Source organism: Triturus cristatus, chromosome 5_2, assembly GCF_964204655.1.
Source record: "Triturus cristatus chromosome 5_2, aTriCri1.1, whole genome shotgun sequence".
NCBI lineage: Eukaryota > Metazoa > Chordata > Amphibia > Caudata > Salamandridae > Triturus > Triturus cristatus.
Genome location: NC_140588.1, coordinates 1,048,686,881 through 1,048,708,658, shown reverse-complemented (window position 1 = coordinate 1,048,708,658; position 21,778 = coordinate 1,048,686,881).

Sequence of the window (21,778 nt, the reverse complement as noted above, 5' to 3'; positions counted from 1 at the left end):
TGCTTCGTGTTCAGTGCAACTTTTTTCACGTATTTAATTTTCTCCTTTCCGAGCAGTTTTCTATTGTGCCAGAACAATCGTGAGGCCAGGTCTATACTTTCTGTCCTGCTGCGCGTCGATACTGTCCTACAATCATGATCTAGATATAGTGCTGCATTTTATCTAATCATAGCTGCCAAGGTTTCAGATTGCTACGTGACATTTCCATAATTTCATTGGAATTATGAGTGATATTTCAACGACTATGAGTAACACTTTATCACGAGCAAAATCAAGCAATGAAGACGAGGGAACCAGTCTCTCTCCACCCATCACTCTCCCATCACCCTCTGTCTCTTGTATTACTCCTTTCTCTCCACTCATTTCACCCTCTTCCTTTTCTCCGTACTTCCTCCGGTTGCACCACTTTTACCCCTTGTCTATCTCTTGCCTCCACTCTCCCAAGTCTGGATGACATGTTCATATTTAGAGCTTCTGACTCTTTTAGTCTGAAAGACTCTTATTTAGGGGCCGATTCCGATCTCGGTCGGAAGGGCACCGAATCGGGTTCGGCCGGAAAAACTATGAGCTGTACGTGTGTTTTCCGGTCGACTCGTACAGCTGTACAGGCGAGCAAGTATGCGAGCTACATGAAATTCACCGACCGAGTCGTTTCCGGGTCCGAACCGCTCCGTACGTCCCGGTCGGAAGCTAACCGTGGTGTGCAATGGATGCGATTTACAATCGAGCCAATAAGATGCACGCGTCGGACAGCCTGTGCGAGCCGGAGTGTCCGGCTCGCAAAAGCTCCCGGAGTCGGACTTTGGGGGTCTGCGTCGGACCCCCTGACATCTGCAGACCTATGACTCGGACACAGGGGGAGACCTATGGGTATCCCCAACACAGGCATGTACGGTGCGGATGGCACCGACGCGTACCCACTGTAGGGGGCGCACTTGCTCGAGACGTACCCATTCAGTCAATGGGAGCCCATGTACGCGTCGTACGACCGGCTCCCATTGACTTCTATGGGAGTCCGACCGAACCGAGTCTGACAGCATACGGTTGCATCGTACTCGCTCGGTCAGACTGTCCAGCTCGGTCGGAAAACACTCCGGATCCGACTCGGTCGGAGTGCTTTCCGACCTGGATCGGAATCGGCCCCTTAATGTTTACTTCCTACATTGCTCTTTATCCTCATCGATGCTCAGGACGGCTCCCGGCCGTCATGAGTCACGGTAGTCGAGTGCTCATGACGGCCGAGAGCCGTCCGACCGTTGCCGCTCCACCCATGTGCGGTTAATTGCCCGCCTGTGCGGGTGAATTAATTGATGGACGGAGTTCGGACATCTCCCGGCCGTCATGAGCACACGCCCACCGTGATTTATGAGGGCCGGGAGCCGTCCTGGGTACCTGAGCGCCACGCCCTGCCCCGCCCCCTTGCACCAGTGGCAGAATTTGCCGCGCGGCGAAGGTGTTATCCTGTGTAATACCTTGTTATAGTTCTAACTTATTAACCTACATGACGTTGCATTTTGGGACTATTGATACTACTGGCTAAAACAAAGTATGAGAAGACGACAGCCACTTGAAAGCTACAACAACTGAAGTAGCTCAGCTGGTTTGTGTGAGAGGCTGACTGAGCTCTTTCCAGGAAGGTGCATCTGTGGCAAAACATGTCTCACATGAGCACACAGAGGCCTGTTCTATCTACATCTTCAGAAAGAATGGTTTACAGCGCAGCTTGTCTAATGTTTTGCAGTGAGAGACCCGTGTAGAGAATCGTGTTCTACGGAGGGCATGACTGATGAGAATGCTTCCAATCACTAATAGTTTACTTAACGTGGATTCGGTGCTTCAGTGGTGGTTATTGCACCACACAACACTCCCATACTCTCATTTATACTGCATTGTCTATGTATCACCGAGCGACAAACTCAGGACCTCAAGCTGTGTAAATGAAAGCCCCTCTTATCTTTCTGTCACCATTACCTGGCCCTTGTAGCTATTCTTGCCGGCAGGCCGAGGCTTCTCCGGCACCGATCTGGGCCTGACACTGCACCAGGCCCTGACCAGCCCGAAGGGCACAGAGGCCTTCTGGGATGGCAATGCTAGCAACATATGCATACAAAAGACACACAGAATAGGCAGCCCGAGCTTCACAAAAACAGAAGAGCAGCAAAAGTACCGGAGGCGGAGTAAGCTTCACTGCCAGTCCCATACAGTAAAGCAAAATAGACAGCGGCACTGAAATCTTCACTTATACACACACACACACACACACACACACAGAAGAGGCCCAGCAAAGAGAATTGCAGTGCAAGTCTCATTTTCATACAGATCTACTGAAAAGCCATTATCAGTCCAAGTGTCTCACGAATGCAGTGAAATTGTACGTAATAAAAAGCCGGGCCTATAGGGCGATCTGCTCACCTGGCACCATCGAGCCTCTGAAAAAACCCAAACATTTGTTTTTAGGTGATAACATAGCATCTCGCGGCCAGAACAACCTTGCTAGCATTCTGATGCTTTTTTGTCTCAGTCCCAGTCCCAGAAACTTTTTTGTCCCAGTCCCAGTGGGCCCTACTTAAGTGACTGCCAAACATCCCTTACCAGCACACATTCTTCTGGCCGAGCAGCGGTGAATCTCGTGGTGCAGGGTAGGCTGCACAGAGCACGCATGTGCGTAATGGTAGTGACCAATCACTGTGCTAAGAAATAAAAATGGCGTCCAATCAGGGTGAATCAGCCAGCCTCATCATAACTTGCAAAAACATCAATTTGCTGCTGAGCGCCCTTGACCCACGTGTGCATCGATAGGCTCACGAAAAAACATAGGGAGCTGATACTATGGATCACAAAAACAGGTAATACGCTCACATTTTATAATAAACTGTTGTGCGTGACAATATGTTTGCTTGCAGTAATGCGGTATATTGACTTAAAATACGTTAGTATAACGCGAGATGTGTGACACTTGGCAATGTTGTCTAATCATGATAACGGATTGGGCTCGTTTTATTGTTTTGGTTGTTTTTTGACAATAGTGCTGCCCTATGTGAATACATGAAATGCACTATTATCTCTTTTTAGGGTTAGAACCACCAGGGTCGGACTGGGACAAAAAATAGGCCCGGCACCAAAATAAAACAAGCCTTTGCAATGCAATTGGTCTTGCATTTATGAAACTTTGAGCTATTGGCACTGTAAATGTCAATAGCTTAAATTCTCGCAAATGCGAAACCTATTGAATTGCAAATATTGTTTGTTTCCAAGCCCCCTATGCTGCCAGAGGCGTAACACAGGCCCATGCAACCCCGGTGGTGCAGGAAGAGGGGGCCCCCGAAGTCTAGGGGGCCCCCTCAGTACAATGCAGACTGGCTTTATTGAGACCAAATACCTTCAATATTTACTCGCAGTCAGTGTCACGCCACGGTTCGCCTGGGAAGAGTCTCCGAGGCAGAGGAGCATTTTAATAATGATATTGACCTGCCGCCCATGCACCGCAAAGGCTGGCTGTGTACACGGGCAGCGGGCCATTATTAAAACAGGCCCTCGGCCTCAGAGGCTGGACTCACGTGGGTGCAGTGCCGCACATTCACATTTAGTGCACCGCCTGCGCGCCATAACGCATTGTTCTGCAGGGTGGGGCAGTGTGGGTCATGTGCGAGTAAACTGCGCGCGTCAGCAACAGTCATCTGCGCCTGATAAAAATCCTTTCTCTAGTCATTAAAATATTTCCATTACACCGGGGACACATAGTCAGAAATTCAAATTTGGTGCTAATACACATATTACTGACATGCAAGTAAACTTACAAATCGTATACTTTGAAAATTGTGACCGAATAGAATTGCATATTTTAAAAAAATGCTCTGACTAAAAACACCACAAATAAAAGACGTTAATGTATATATTTCTACACAGCATATGAATATAGTGATCGCTTTCTGTTGTATTACACAATTTGACACAATATGTATTTAAAAAAAATGCCGGAATATAGAGCTACGCTCGCTAGTGCTTCATTCATAATGCAAGCATCATGTCAGTCCGGCATACAGCTTCGCGTGGCACCTTGCGCTCACTGAATGCAACCCCCATTTACATGTTGAATAAAAAACAATTTGAACTTTTAACTAACCCTACACCGAAAGATTGTCCTTTAAGACCTATCAACTGCCTGGGGAAATGTTGGCTGGAAATCCAGGCTTGATCTAGGTGTCGCCAAAGGCAAAGATGGACAGTGCTATGGAAACTTCCAGATGTTTATTACGCACTGTTGTTTGCCTTGGTGTCTGGGTAATCGTCCATTCATCGGGGTCATTTCAGCTGCACTATGAACAGCATGAAATGGTCAAGCAACCTTTGATTGGAAAATTATGTAAACGTCTTCCAATAGGCTGGATTATATGAAGCGTACTAAAGGACCTTTAAGATTTGATGCATTCAAATTCTGAATATCGAGAGAATGTACTCTTTAGGGAATGCTTGACTGTGCAGTGTTTCGTTTTTTTGTCATCAGTTGTAGCTTTCAGTTGCATTTTACTTTATTTTTGTATGTACTGACCCTTTATTTAAGTTAAATTACTTAATGTGCACTGAATGTACGTTAGGGACACTCATGCCATTGATTTGTTTCATTTCTGAGTGCATTAATATTGATTTTACAAAACATACAAAAAAGGAACGAGTAGGGTATTAGTGTCAGCCAAAAGAGGACATTTCATGCACAACAGGTTTAAGGGTTAGAGTGCAGAATAGTGCTGTTTTTAACTTGCAAGGATTTACATAGTGCCCAATTATTTCCATCTGTGAAGCTTGCAAAGTTTCCCATTGCAATCCCACAAAGTTTTTCCCTGCATAGTGTGATAATTTCTACTGCATAGCAATATATTGTTTCACTTTCAACAAAGCTAGCCAGGATGAAAAATGTGTTCGCAAGTTTACCTTTTGCAGAGTTTTTCTATGTGTAATGACATTGCAGAAGGAAAGATACAGGCCACAATCTCTAAAGGTTTTTGCTATAACTTCATTTTGTTGTACTCCTGGCTTATGCTTGAATTCTGTGAGGAAGGCAGGAGTAAGTTAGGAACAGTCTACCTTATGTGTACAATTCATGAGTAAGATAGGAGTACTACATGTGTAAGTCTCACCTACTCCCAGCAAATCTTTTGTGAATTGGCTTATGGAGCTCAAGTCACACACGGCCTGATTCAACAAAAGGTTTTGTTATTGGTAGGCATGACGTATTCTTGCAGTACTCCTGGCTTACTTCCAAATTTCATTAATAAACCAGGAAAACTCTTGGCTTACTTCTGGAACTCAGTCCCAAGAATACACGCCATTCCCTGGTCCCCTCCTACGACATCAGAACCCATTGCCTCTAATACCCCCTGAAGCCCTCCCACCCTACAAAGACTGACCTGGTCCTACCCATTTATCACCTCCTAATAGCTGATGGTGAATCGAAGCAGATTTGTCCACAGAAGGGAGGCTCCAAATGCCGTTTTTGACCAGGTAATTCCCAGTTCACATATTAATTCACATTCTAGAGACAAGTACTTAGAACAGCAAGATTCAGGTCTAGATATACCATCTGGAATCGCTCTTTCTGGCAGGATAGTATCCTGACATCTCAATCAAGACTACCTGTAATTGGGGACTCAATGTTTCCTTTCATTTAAACCTGTTCATTTTCTCTGCACCAGTTTCGGGGACACCTTTAATTAGCTTACCCTGAGTGCCTACCCGACGACCCATGACTGCTGCATGTTCTGGTTTTATAACCATAATGAGAAATACCACTTTACCTTTCAAAAGAGATTGCTAAATATTTTAATCTTGAAGAGAAATATTAGTGCTCTCCTACTGTGGCTCTTTTTTAGCAGGAACTCAAAATAGACATAGGGGTCGATTCCGATCTCGGTCAGTAGGGCACCGAATGAGGGTTCGGCATTAGCGGATCCGATTCGGAGGATGATTTTCCGTCCGAGTCGTACACAGGTCCGGATGTCGTAGTACGATGCGAACAAGCGTGAAATCTCCGCCCGAATCGTTTCCGGCTCCAAAGCGTTCCGTACGACTCGGTCGCAGGCAAACCGTGGCGCGCAATGAAGACGTTTCATGACCGAGCTAGTACGATGCTCGATTCGGACAGCCGGATCGAGTCAGAGCATCCAGCTCGCAAAACCTCCTGGAGTCGGACTTCGGGTGTCCGCGTCGGACCCCCCGTCACCCGCAGCCTTACGACTCGGACACCGGGGGAGACCCATGGGTCTCCCCAACAAAGGCATGTACGGTGCGGATGGCACCGACGCGTACCCACTGTAGGGTGCGCCCTTATCCACAACGTACCCATTCAGTCAATGGGAGCCCATGTACGCATCGTACGACCGGCTCCCATTGACTTCTATGGGAGTCCGCCCGAACCGAGTCCGACAGCATACGACCGCATCGTACTCGCTCGGTCGGACTGCAGGAGTCTATCTATCTATCTATCTATCTATCTATCTATCTATCTATCTATCTATCTATCTATCTATCTATCTATCTATCTATCTATCTATCTATCTATCTATCTATCTATCTATCTATCTATCTATCTATCTATCTATCTATCTATCTATCTATCTATCTATCTATCTATCTATCTATCTATCTATCTATCTATCTATCTATCTATCTATCTATCTATCTATCTATCTATCTATCTATCTATCTATCTATCTATCTATCTATCTATCTATCTATCTATCTATCTATCTATCTATCTATCTATCTATCTATCTATCTATCTATCTATCTATCTATCTATCTATCTATCTATCTATCTATCTATCTATCTATCTATCTATCTATCTATCTATCTATCTATCTATCTATCTATCTATCTATCTATCTATCTATCTATCTATCTATCTATCTATCTATCTATCTATCTATCTATCTATCTATCTATCTATCTATCTATCTATCTATCTATCTATCTATCTATCTATCTATCTATCTATCTATCTATCTATCTATCTATCTATCTATCTATCTATCTATCTATCTATCTATCTATCTATCTATCTATCTATCTATCTATCTATCTATCTATCTATCTATCTATCTATCTATCTATCTATCTATCTATCTATCTATCTATCTATCTATCTATCTATCTATCTATCTATCTATCTATCTATCTATCTATCTATCTATCTATCTATCTATCTATCTATCTATCTATCTATCTATCTATCTATCTATCTATCTATCTATCTATCTATCTATCTATCCATCCATCCATCCATCCATCCATCCATCGGAGAAGTCCTCTGCATGTCTAAAGACGTGTACTCCTGAACTGATGGCTCTACTGTACTGTTGTCTGGATCCCTAAGGCTGTTTTTTTCTCCTAGGTGAGCACAGATCATGCGGGTGCGCCATGACACAGGTCTGTCTCCCGGTATGCGGTTTTGTTGGACCAAGAGGGGCACCCAAAGTGCTATCCTTATAGTTGTGGAAGGCTACATCCTTCACCAGGTGTTAAGCAGCACAAGCGACGTGGTAGCAGCATACTAGTAGTAGTGAACAGTTCCTTTTTGCCCTGTCGCTGGAGTGAGGCCAACAGGCTCACTCACTTTAAAGGTCCACTTCTGTGTGCTTGGCTCACCCTTGGCCTACTTCAGGTAGATGTGCAGTGCTGCGCAGGAGCTGTGACTCTGCGCTAGATGTGTGTATGCCTGGGAAGGGTACAGTACAGGGATTTTTGTATGCTGCTGCCTGCTGTACTTATTATTGTTTTAACAGTGACTTTGAAATATCTGCACTTTCAGGCACAAACCAAAGGGGCATTGGGTGACTCAGCTGGTTTGATTTTTGTATGCTGCTGCCTGCGTTGCTTATTATTGTTTTAACAGTGACTTTGAAATATCTGCACTTTCATGCACAAACCAAAGGGGCGTTGGTTGACTAAACTGGTTTGATTTTTGTATGCTGCTGCCTGCTGGACTTGTTATTGTTTAAAAAGGAATTGGGAAATATTTGCGCCTTCATTCACAAACCAAAGGGCCATAGTCTGATTAAACTGGTTAGATTTGATTTTTGTATGCTGCTGTGCTTGTTATTGTTTGACCAGTCACTTTGAAATATTTCATACACAAACCAAAGGGGAATTTGTTTGACCAACCCAGCTTCATTTCTGCATACTGCTGGACTTGTTTTTATCACGCACTTTGAAAGTGTTTTTACCTTGGTGCAAGAAGAAAGGGGGATTGCTTTACAAAACATGCTTGAGGATTGTATATTGCTGGATTGCTGATTCTTTTATTATGCACTTTGAAAGTATTTGCACTTTTTCCTTTGCTTTACCAGCTTCAGTTAGTATAGATTCTGTCATTAGGTACTTGCTCATATGGTTTGTTTTTATCCTACATGATGCGTTATTGATGGTAATGTTTGCACTTGTCTATAATATGTGCACCTGAAATTGTGTAATTAGCTTTGTTTACCATACAGAAATGATAAATACAGACACACATCTGCATCAATGTTCTGAAGCATCCCAGCAGTTTTCATCCTCAGCTTTGTTTGCCTCCCTGTTTATGCTCTGCTTACTAATGAAGCCCTGGTGGTAGATAAAAAAATTGCATCCTCAGTTCATTTTAAATACTATAGAGTGGTTAATATCATACAAAATCCCTGACCGACGCAAGTGTGCGGCATTCCGATAATTCACACCAGTTAATTTCTCTTGGAGCTGGCAGGATACTGGGTTATATCTTGTGTACTGCTCATGTAGATTGTCAGTCGAGTCTGTTAAATTGCATATTTGGGTTTGTCTTTCAGAGTTTCAAGTTATTTTCCATCAATATCCATTCTAATTCAGACCCTATGTAGTTGTTCTTCAGCGATAGGCAGTTCCTCAAACAATAGGACCGCTCCTTGGCATTGCTCTCATTCCTGTCTCAGTTAAATAATCTGCTCTTGACAATAATGTTGTAAATGGTGTAGCTTATATGTTAACAGTGTTTCTTACTTTCTTATTCAAACTTTGAGTACGCGATGTAGAGGCATTTCATTAAATGTTGGAGGTTTCAATTAAAAAATATACAAGATTTTGTGGCGGTTGGGCAAAGTGGTGGGCGGTGGGTGGAGGGCCCCCTCCATGTACTTTGCAGGGGGGCCCCCTCAGGTTTCGTTACGCCACTGGCTGGAATATGACACTTTTCTCCCCTCTCCCTAGTGCCGGTGCTGAAATTGGCTGCTGTGCACCACCGAGACACCTTTGCGCCATAGTGCAATTGTGTCTATGTGAGTCAAGCATTGGTTTTGTACTGGAAGGATACAATTCACCCAAACTGAACACTGGGAATGAAGTGCTCCATGGGGAACAAGCATAAGAATAGGGAAGAAAACCGTACAATTAAGAGCTGACAAATGAGTGCGACACCAATGACAACTTAGCCATCCAATCATATCCAAGGTCATGACCCATAGTCAACTAAGGTCCTGATTACGAGTCTGGCGGACTGCCAGAGACACTGGGCGCGGCAGTGGCAGTCTCCCACAGCCCTATTACGAGATGAGCGGTAGGACCCCCACAGACCCGCCGCAGTGCCAGGGAACCGCCATTCCCTGGTGGTGTTGCTGCAGTCAGGAGGCATCCAAATGCGGCAGTCCCACCACTCATATTAGGAGTTTCCTCTCCCCCAGGGTTTTCATGGCGGTTCCTCCTCATGAAAACCCTGACTCAGAGGAAACAAAGGGGACCCTGTAGGACCCCCTGGTGCCTTTGCTCCCTGTAGATGCACACTGGAAGGCACAGAATGTGCCCCCCTGTGTGCATGCACACCAGTTCCTGGACGGCATGGTCTTTTCAGTCCATGCTGTGCAGGAACTATTTTTGGCATTCCCATTGTGGCACCCGTTTTTGTTGGCACCTCTGAGGGAATGCCCCAAAAAAGCCTGCCTGACAGGAGGAAACACCTAATCTGGCAAGCGGTCTGACCACGGCTTTGGATATGCGGCAATGAGGCTGATCAGGCTCTGCACCGCCAAAGTCGTAATCAAGCCCTAAGTATCTGCAATGCATTGAAAGCAATATGTCTGTTGAAAACTCAGAAGGCTACAGGTCACCTGCAGGCAATGAAAGGTGTGACCAATGATAGGGATGTTGCACTGTAGTCCATAGGGTGGGCTTGGTGTATCAAGAAATTATCAATGTAGTGAATGTTTATTTACAAGCATTAGCACAGAAATTAGCATGTTTTCATGAATGCATGGTGGACATGTGTAAATATGATATAGACAACTGTGCCGTGTTGTGTACCTGTTTGCACCCCCTTTTTGTCACTTGCCAATTTGTGAATCATTGGTGTGAATTAGAATAAAGATGAACCTAAACAGATAGATGGATTGTGTCATTATTGCATGAAGAATAAACATATTTGAATCTAATCCCATGTGGTCTCGTGTGGACGACATTCACCATACATTGACGATGAGCAGAAGAACCTTGCATCAACTTTACCCGGGATTCATTTGTCTACTTTGTTTCTCAAAGTTACTCCTGCTCCATTCTCTTGAATTTAGTATGGACTCCAAGACTTAGAGAAGATCTGGATATTCACCTCCTTATCCACACAATTGTACAGTGGCGGCAGGCACGGATCGGTGGAGGGGGTTTAAAAAAAAAAAGTACCTGATTTCCATGTCCCTGCTCGTCTCTCCTCCATGGTCTCTTCAGGCCCGAACAGTGAAACAGGAAGCACCCGGCTCCCAGGATCCCCATAGCCAATCACAATGCTGCAGTGCCATGGTTCGGCACTTAGCCAGGGACTGAGGGCCTGGACATGTTCTCCACACAGGCTGTAATGCAGCCTGCGTGGAGAACGTACAAAGTGCACCTGTATGTTTGGCTGGCGCCGGCTGGCCAGGCATTCATGAGCACTTGCAGTGGGCAAACCACTCCTCTCCTGCCCTGCTCTGAGATCAGAACAGCCCCCCCTCCCCCGCCCCCAAACACAGAGGTGCCCAGCAGTAAAACATAAAACAATAATAACAACCAGTTATTATCATTTTATGTTTCCTTTTAGTTACACTGCTAAAAAGCAGTGGGGCGATGGTCCTCCGCCTTAGCGGAGGAGCCGCCACTGTTTAGGTTACTGTTCGATCCCCCCTCTGGCTGATGTATGGCTGTTGATGTCTCCAAAAGGCTTTAAATCATACTGACACATACACTGAATTTAACATTGGATGTAATATGACTCTATGCCTTACTCCAGTACCCAGCATAGCGAGTAGTTATTGAACTTTTCTCACTGTGCTCGGGCGTTATGGTTGTCATATTAGCACAGCCCCAGCAGACTCTATGTAGCAGCAAATGTTCCCACCAACACCCACGGCCTGACACGCGCTTCTTATTTCATGGGGCCCTTTGTTGACCTCACTGTGCGCTGCTAGAAGCCTCTTCTGCTCGTTTCATTAATCTTACAGCGCGCATCAAAGGAACAATTCGTGCTTCGTCGTTCAATATAGTTACTGAATCTACTCCTTTCTTTCAGCTTCTGTGGCTCAGCAGCTTTCCTGCTAACTGCAATTGTTCTGTGCCTCCCGTATTTTTATCTCATGAAGCTGAGCCCTTCAAGCAAGTTAATGCAAATTTGAAAAAACTGAAATAAATAATTTAGCATACGTAAATTCTGGTGAAAACTTTAGTCTCAAAGAGGCATTGGTGCAAACTATCCAGAATCTTCCAATCCCCAAAAAGAAGTAAAAGAAGCAGACTTTTCTGGGAATGGCAGAATTGTATTCATGTTCCGCATTTTGCAAGCAAAACGGTTTCCATTTCTCAATTATTCAAAAAGGCTGTTCATTATTAGGCCTGGGCTAAAATTCCGTTCCGCTCGCGGAAATTGCGATAATTTGACATTTTCGCGTTCCGCAGAGAGCACGAAAATGTCAAAATTTCCGCAATCCGCATCTTACCGGAATTTTTTTTCTTCCTCGCGCTGTAAAAAAATACATTCTCGCGTGCGCGCGATCGCCTTACCTGAATCCCCGCGTTCGCTGACAAGTTATCCCGATCCGGTCGCGTTCTCCACGAGATGTTGGATTGTTGGTAGCCATTTGCGCTGTCCCGCATTAATGTAATTTGTCACGCGATCACGTCATTCGTTGCGTGATCACGTCTTTCTTCTCGCGATCATGCATGATTGAGATCTCACGCCCGTGAGCAACCGCATGGGTAAGTTGGCGAGCCGCGATCACGCAGAAAATACCACGAACAGGCGGGAAAAAAACTTCCGCGTCTTCGCGATATTTCCGCGTGTTTGCGGAGATTTTTTACATTTTCGCGATAGTTTGCAAAAGTGAATTTCGTAAATTCCGCCCACCCCTATTCATTATCAATGGGCTGAGGACTGTGCAGCATAATCTATTTTGATTAATGTTTGGTTTTTTAACTCCCAAATCGATCAGTTTTGAACCAGGTGTCCCGTTGTTCTTGTAACATGTGCCAGTGTGAAAGGTGTGGGTGCTGTGTGAAACAAGTGAAGAAGGGACTCGAATATACCATCGCATTCACTTCCAGAGGTTTGCAGAGAGTAAGTACTCATCTGTTGAGAGGGAGTCTTTGACTATGTTTAGGACCATCAGGAAGTTCAAATCCATTTTTATGGGGTGTGAAGTTTGAAGTGTGGTCAGATCACAATCCCTTGCAGGAAGTGTTTAGCAACAGGGCACTTGATTCAATTCCCTCTAGAATTTGTGAAGGGATAGTGGCTTTACAGGATTTTCAGTTTGAAGTTAAATGCTTGCCAGGCGTTTTAAATGACGCCACACAGTGCCTTTTAAGGTTAATCAAGCACTATCAGGTAGTAAATGATATTTTGGATGTATGTTAGTCAGATGATAACAGAGTTTGTATGACCACAGATGGGTGTATAAAGGAAGATGAATGGTTATCTGAATTAGAAAGAAATATTGTTTTGGGGAAAGTATTTGATTTGGTTCTTAATGTTTGGAAGAAGTGCAAGAATTGTAAGAGGTCAAACCTTTTGACATATAAAGGAGTACATTTCAGTAGGAGGAGGTTAGCTTCTTCTTGGAGTTAAATTAATACTGTCTTCTGTTTTAAGATCTCGTTTAGTTGACTTTGTACATTCTAGTCATTCAGGCAATTGAAAAACAATGAAGCAATTATTGGTGGCCAGGTATGCATCTGATGGTTGAAAGAAGGGTAAGTTAATGCGTGGAATCTAACTAAAGTGATAAGGTCAGGAAGATTAGAATGCCACAGATGGTATGTAGACTATTGCCAACAAGTGCTTGGGAGGAAGTTCCTCTTGACATTTGTGGACCATTACAAGGAGGCTTGTATGCTGTTTATTTATTAGTGTTAATAGAAATATACACTTGGTGGGCTAAAGTGACTTAGGTAAATGACATAACAACCTACTCAGTCATTTAGTTCTTGAAAGAAAGTTTTAGAAGAGAAAGCAATCCAAAGTCAATACTGACGGATAATGGTGTTGAGTTGACTTCACAGGAAATGTAAAAACAAATTAAGAAAAGAGATATCTCTCATAAAAGATGTCTCCTCTACCATCCTAATATAAATTGCACTGTGGAAAGTTTTAATATAACACTGAAAGAGAATATACAGTTAGCTAGGGGTATACAGAAAGACTGGAAGGAGGAAATTAAAGTATGCATTGAAGGTTTCTCCTCACTCTACAATAGGGGTTACACCATCTGAATGATTTAAGAAAAGGATACAGTGTCCGCCATGGGGTAAGGAGGAGAATAACAATCAGGAATATGATTCTGTGGGATTGAAGCAGGTGTTAGGGAGAGAGAGTTACCTAAACAGAATTTTAAAAAAACAATGATGTAAGAAAAGCAGTTGGTTATATTTTGGAGTGAGAGTTGGAGATATAAAGAAATGGGATATCAAAATTCAGTAAATCTCCTAAAGTGGTAAAATTGTTTAGCGGGCGGTTAAACTTGAGGATGGTCATATTTGGAACTTGAACCATATTGCAATTAAAAAAAAAATCTAACTTGTATATACATTTGATGTTATTATCTGCCTAATGTTTTAAAGTGTGTCCTCTGTATTTGTGTACGGTGTTATAGTTTTTGATTGTCTATTTTGTTTGGTTGTTTTATGGGGGAAGATGTGTAGTATCCTTCGTCAGTGGGTTACATGTTAGGTAAATGTTCGCTCTAAATGTTCCTTTAGCACTATGGTGCCTATCACGATCCGGCAAAAACCGGGTACGAACCGTCGGACGGAGCATAATCTCCGCCCGACGCGTACCCGGTCGTCAATTTTTACAAACAAGGAATTACGATTCGCACGGGTACACCATTACCGTACAATTCGTAAAAAAGCCCGACCGAACAAAAAACACCTACCAATGCGATCCGGGAAAGCGCCGACCTGACGTCGGGACGCTCGCAGCCAGCCATTCACGACCCAGGAATCACGATTCGCACCGACGTCACCCCGCACGGTGAATATTTTGCGGCAGCCAAAAACTGCCGGGAAATCAGGACGACGCGAACAAGGACCACCAGTACGCGACGGACAGACGACGCCGCGAACAAGGAGGACCAGTACGCGACGGACAGACATGGACCCGAACCTACGAGTCATCCCTGCCCTCATAGCAGTACACCTCCTCTACAGGTTACGACGCAGACGCCGCAGAAGGTCAGAATAACTAAGGGAGGGGGGAAAGTGGGGTGGGGTGGGGGTGGCACGACCAGGGCAGGCCACAAAACAACCACATAAGTCACACACCACACATGGCCTGGACATACCTGACTCCCATGCCCTGGTCACCACGAGGGGGTGGGGGCGTGTCCTGATAAGCCAGCGCCCGCCACAACGGAAGTCCGTCACCACGCGAACCGGCAACACAACCAGACAGGTACGTCCCGTACCCACGCCTGAAGAGCGTGGGTACGAGTCGGACCACGCCCACACACGTCACCCCAACAATGGCGGGACGGATCGCACCCACGTGGCAAAGGCCTGGGTACGGGCCGCACAAACATCACATAGCGTGGGGACGGATATGTACGGAGCCTACCCCCACCCCGTATGCAAGGAGCGTACCCCCCAGCCCAACAGTGCAAGTACGACCCGTACCCCCACCCGCGTATGCATGGAGCATACCCCCACCCCAACAGTGTAAGTTCGACCCGTACCCTCACCCGCGTATGCATGCAGCGTACCCCCCATGCCAACAGTGTAAGTACGACTCGAACCCCCACCCACGAATGCAAGGAGCGTACCCCCCAGCCCAACAGTGTAAGTACGACCCGTACCCCCACCCGCGTATGCAAGGAGCGTACCCCCCATGCCAACAGTGTCAGTACGACCCGTACCCCCACCCGCGGACGTACGGAGCGTACCCCCACCCCAACAGTGTAAGTTCGACCCGTACCCTCACCCGCGTATGCATGGAGCGTACCCCCCATGCCAACAGTGTAAGTACGACTCGAACCCCCACCCACGAATGCAAGGAGCGTACCCCCCAGCCCAACAGTGTAAGTACGACCCGTACCCCCACCCGCAAATGCAAGGAGCATACCCCCCAGCCCAACAGTGTAAGTACGACCCGTACCCCCACCCGCGAATGCAAGGAGCGTACCCCCCAGCCCAACAGTGTAAGTACGACCCGTACCCCCACCCACGAATGCAAGGAGCGTACCCCCCAGCCCAACAGTGTAAGTACGACCCGTACCCCCACCCGCGAATGCAAGGAGCGTACCCCCCAGCCCAACAGTGTAAGTACGACCCATACCCCCACCCGCGTATGCAAGGAGCGTACCCCCCATGCCAACAGTGTAAGAACGACTCGAACCCCCACCCACGAATGCAAGGAGCGTACCCCCCAGCCCAACAGTGTAAGTACGACCCGTACCCCCACCCGCGAATGCAAGGAGCGTATCCCCCAGCCCAACAGTGTAAGTACGACCCGTACCCCCACCCGCGTATGCAAGGAGCGTACCCCCCATGCCAACAGTGTAAGAACGACTCGAACCCCCACCCACGAATGCAAGGAGCGTACCCCCCATGCCAACAGTGTAAGTACGACCCGTACCCACACCCGCGGACGTACGGAGCGTACCCCCACCACACCAGTGTCAGTAGACTCGTACCCTCACCTCGAATGCATTGAGCGTACCCCCACCGTGTATGTGCCAAGCGCACATATCCCGAAATCGGAGGTGTGTGTGCAGAGTCCACCCAGCAGTGCCCTGAGACAGGAGGGGTGGGTGTGGAGTCCTCCCAGCAGTGCCCTGAGACAGGAGGGGTGGGTGCCTATCACTCCCAGCAGTGCCCTGAGACAGGAGGGGTGGGTGTGGAGTCCTCCCAGCAGTGCCCTGACACAGGAGGGTGGGTGCAGAGTCCTCCCAGCAGTGCCCTGAGACAGGAGGGGTGGTTGTGGAGTCCTCCCAGCAGTGCCCTGACACAGGAGGGGTGGGTGTGGAGTCCTCCCAGCAGTGCCCTGAGACAGGAGGGGTGGGTGCAGAGTCCTCCCAGCAGTGCCCTGAGACAGGAGGGGTGGGTGCCTATCACTCCCAGCAGTGCCCTGAGACAGGAGGGGTGTGTGCAGAGTCCTCCCAGCAGTGCCCTGAGACAGGAGGGGTGGGTGCCCATCACTCCCAGCAGTGCCCTGAGACAGGAGGGGTGTAACACATGTGTGTGAGGCCAGAATTATCCACATGCATACTGGCTACAAGGGAACATGTCCCCATGAACTCATGTCAACAGACTCCACACACAAGTACAGTGATCACCAAGGATGCCACGATTGTCGCAGGTGGAGACATGGCCCTGCATGCATGGCCAAAGTAGAAGGGCTCCGTCACACACACAGCTCATGTAGACACAGCTCTGCGCTAAACATTGGGAACACCCTGCAGGGAAGAAAGCTGGGTACACAGAGGAAGGAATACACCCTGGGACAAGTGCACCATGCAGTAACTGCTTACATGAACAAAGAAAGTTAGCCAACACCTTGTGATGGCACACAGATCACAGGGTCCCACCAATGAGCAGTACACTACTACATATCCCACACACCCAAACCCTTACACACCACCCAAAACCATGTAGCAGCCCCACCAACACCAATACCAGCATAGCAGTAGTGTGATAATGAAAACAAAATTAAGCTATATTCAGCATGAGCACAATGTCCGTGGATCGCAGGCAGTTCAATCTTCAGAAAGCCCATAGGGCAGTCAATGATTCTCAGCTGGATGGGGGACACAGTGGGATGCGTGTCCCCTACCTTGCCTGCACAGTCAAATGGCATCGTCTTCCACACTGGTGAGGGCATCAGGGGGGGGGGGGGAAGCAACAGGCACCGCAGGGACATCAGGGCAAAGGGGCGGCGTTGTCGGTGCAGGGATGGAGGACTCCACCACAGGGGGTGGATCAGTGCCAAAGGCGGAGGCCAGGATGGCACTACACACCTTTGCTAGGTCCTCCAGGGAGTCCCCTGCACCCGAAGGGACCTCAGGCCCCAAGGAGGGGGGGGTCAGAGGGATGGGTCGCAGCGCCACCGGGGGAGGGTGGAGACAGGGGGGGAGACTCAACCACCCTGACCGGGGACCTCCTTGACCGCTTGCGTGGTGGTGTAACTGTGGGGCTCAGGGACAGAGCGGCCATGAAGGAGTCCTTGGGGGAGATGTGGCCAGGAGAGCTGAGGGGAGGGGATTTGGAGGGAGTGGACTGGGTGGAATGCGGACTCCCACTATGGCTGCGTGTCACACGTTTGCCCCCCGACCCAGTGGGTGTGCCTACCTCACCCTGTGTGTGCGTGTCAGGAGGAGTGCGGTGGACCTTCCCTGCTGGTGTGGTGCCCGTGTCCGTTGATGTGGGTGCATGCCGACGTCTGGCTGTACGTGTGACAGGCATGGGAGTGGGAAGTGTGGATGGGGCAGGGGTAGGTGGGGGGAGGTCGCGCTGCAGGAGACCCACTGCTGCAGTCAGTGTGGAGTCGATGGACCTCAGCAAGTTGCGTTGGTCAGCCTGCGATGAATGAATGCCCTCCAAGAAAGCCTCGATGTTGGTGAGGGTTTTGCCGTGGGCATGGAGGACATTAAGGATCGCAGCCTGACCAACCTGCAGTTGCCGCTGGATGTCCACAGACTCTGCATTGGCGGCAGCAGTGGAGACAGGGGCAGGGGGTGCGGTGCCTGGCAGGAAGGAGACATGCTGTGACCGGGCACGCTGGGAAGGGACACGAGCAAGTGGGAGGCGGCTGGTGGAAACTGAGGGGGCGGTGCGAGGTGTTGTTCCGCTGTCAGCTGCTGGTGCAGCCTCCGCCCACTCGGAGACATCGTCCCCGGACCTGTCAGCTTCGTAGTCTGATGTGCCAGTCGACAGGTCCTCGGCCACACTCTCCTCCGCCTCTGTCCCACTCGATGTGCCAGACCCGATGTCACGGCTGGCACTGGTGCTCGGTCCCTCCGCCTGGTCTGTGTCCATGTCTCCCTCTGTGTCCCCCGACGATGCTGTGGGCAGGGTGGAGAGACAGAAATTAATCAGACACCTGTACACATCTGTCACATGAGTCCAATCTACATAGGTAACATTGCATGGCCTGAAAAGGAAGATCCCTAACATCTACTGAACAGGGTACCGATGTAGGGCATGAAACACACAGTTGGTTGAGCCACCATGCCACTGAAATACCATGGAGAGCATGAGACAATAGCTAAACACAGGAAAAGGAGTCTGACATAGCACCCAGGCCCTGGGGACAATCCAGCACTGCATCTGCACCACACAGCGTTGGCGAAAATACCGATGACCAGGGACCATATCCATGAACTTGAGACACATGCTGCATAGGTAATGCTGAAAACATGCACAACATGACTCGGTCACTGCACATTGCGTGTGTGTCCAGACACATCACACACTGCCCAGACCCAGCAAGTGGTAATCAGGATTTAACACATAGGCATTGCCCGCCCCAACAAGACCCTACACGAGGCAAATTGTTGAGACACAGGTGGCACCAACATCTCATAGTCTGGGTGATACACACAGGGGCAGGCAAAAAGCAAGATTGGACGCCAAACAGCCAAGGTGCGCCTGTACAAATAATGAGGTACCAGTGCCCATCCTCAGATGAGTATAACAAGACACACAGGCACTGGCAACTGTGAGTATGAAGAAGGACAATCAGGTCAGGCTGCACAGTGGACACCTGTACAAAATAGCACGTCTATATACATGGTGACAGGGGACAATGGCACAGAGCACAACTTACGCTGTAGACACTGACAGTGGCCACGTTTATGATGACACATACACCACTGAGGAAAAGGTGCCCCAGGGGACAGTAGTGGGCACGCAACTACATGCTATTGAATGGTAATGACTGCAACACACGTCACCATCCCTGCACTATGTGTATCGCACACTCATGCACATCATGTCACAGGCCACTACATGGGACATGCGCGCTGTAAGGCATGACACATGAGAGACCAACTCCCATGTCTGGAGTCAGCATCAGTGCCAACTGACATGGAACCCACATGCAGTGAACTTGACAGTGCACAGGCAAGGTCCCACAACCTGTTACACACCACCCCCACACATGATGCTACAGTCATTGTTCCCGTGGACAAAGCGCCAGCCTACATTACCCTGTGAAGGAGTGACTACACACAGACCAGGGAACACATTGCAAGGAGGGGAAGGGTGGCAGGGGCACAGCGCTATACTGGGGCAAACAGGATCTGCACAGCACCTTTAAACCCTGCCAGTGAATTCATGCTACTGTGCCCTTCAAATGCCGGTGACACACAACAAACACACATGTACCTACCCCCTTCCGGCTGCTGCATCGCCTGTAAGCGCCTCTCCAGGTCTGGAAAGACCACCGGCAGCACACGCCTGTGGAGGTGGCTCAGACGGCGGCGGCCGCGGTTCTTGTGGCTCTCAGGTGAGTCCCCCAGCAGGAGCCGTGCAATCCTCCGCGTCCAGCACCGGATATCCTGCCAGCGTTTCCTCACCTGGGGCAGGCTCCGCCTCCGACCATCCACACCCCTCACGGCACTGACGGCGGTCAGCCAGATCTGCTCCTTGGCAGTGGCGCCTACCTGTGAGGAGGAACAAGTGACACCACATCAATACACCAGCCACATGTCACAGAGAGACATATGGGTACAAATTAGCTGGTTACAACAAGGCATGTCATGCAGCCAACGCATTGCACCTTTGTCATAGGGACATCATCCCCTGGTGATGGAAAAAGCACTACGTGCCACAGTGGGTACACAGGTGGAATGATGGCAATGTCACAATCAATGATCAAGGCTCACACTGTGCATCACACCCACCCCTCCTGTCTCAGGGCACTGCTGTGAGTGATAGGCCCCCACCCCTCCTGTCTCAGGGCACTGCTGTGAGTGATAGGCCCCCACCCCTCCTGTCTCAGGGCACTGCTGTGAGTGATAGTCCCCCACCCCTCCTGTCTCAGGGCACTGCTGGGAGACATCAGGCACCCCCCCCCTGGGACCCCCCCGACAGTACATGGCATGTGTGTTACACCTGGACGCAATGGCAGAAGTCACAGTCACCACATAGGGACAGTCTGTGGCAGTGGCCTATGCACTCACCTGATACCCTAGTCGCCCATACAGCATGGAGTACTGTGGGAGGATCACATCCAGCAGAGCCATGTTCTCCTCCAGGGTGAATGGCTGTGTCCTCTCCACAGCCCTTGACATGGTTCCAGGGAATCAGTAGCAGCAGCTGGGTCGACGAATGCAAAGATGTGCAGGCAAGTGCTCCCTCATGGGACCTGGCTGCCTTATATGTGCCCTTCTGCCCAGTCTCATGCACAGGAGTACAGAGAGATTGGTCACTCACATTTGCATCCTATGTTTCCACCAATCCCTTCAAACCTAGCAGTCTGTGGGTTCTCTATCGGTTTCATTCTCCTGCATGATGTCAGCCCCACAAACACATTGCAACAAAGTAGACAAATTCCAACTGACTTCTGCTGTGCACCTTCCAGAACAATTTCGAATTTTGAACTTGGTCTCCATGACAACCAGCATGCATGTAGGCCTTAATACTTGTCCCCTATGTAATTTGGAGCATCACACACAGGTACGGTGCGTGTGGGGGCCCTAGGGCACCCCAAATGCATGGCAACGGCCCGTACATGCATGCCTACGCTCTCCATCACTATGGGTCTGCACGCGTATGCGTACCCGTAGTGGTACGGACCGTACACTCGCATCTACGCTCTCCATCACTATGGGTCTGCACGCGTATGCGTACTCGTAGTGATAGTGAGCGTAGATGTGAGTGTACGGTCCGTACCACTACGGGTACGCATACGCGTGCAGACCCATAGTGATAGTGAGCGTAGATGTGAGTGTACGGTCCGTACCACTACGAGTACGCATACGCGTGCAGACCCATAGTGATAGAGAGCGTAGATGTGAGTGTACGGTCCGTACCACTACGGGTACGCATACGCGTGCAGACCCATAGTGATAGTGAGCGTAGATGCGAGTGTACGGTCCGTACCACTACGGGTACGCATACGCGTGCAGACCCATAGTGATAGTGAGCGTAGATGCGAGTGTACGGTCCGTACCACTACGGGTACGCATACGCGTGCAGACCCATAGTGATAGTGAGCGTAGATGCGAGTGTACGGTCCGTACCACTACGAGTACGCATACGCGTGCAGACCCATAGTGATAGAGAGCGTAGATGTGAGTGTACGGTCCGTACCACTACGGGTAC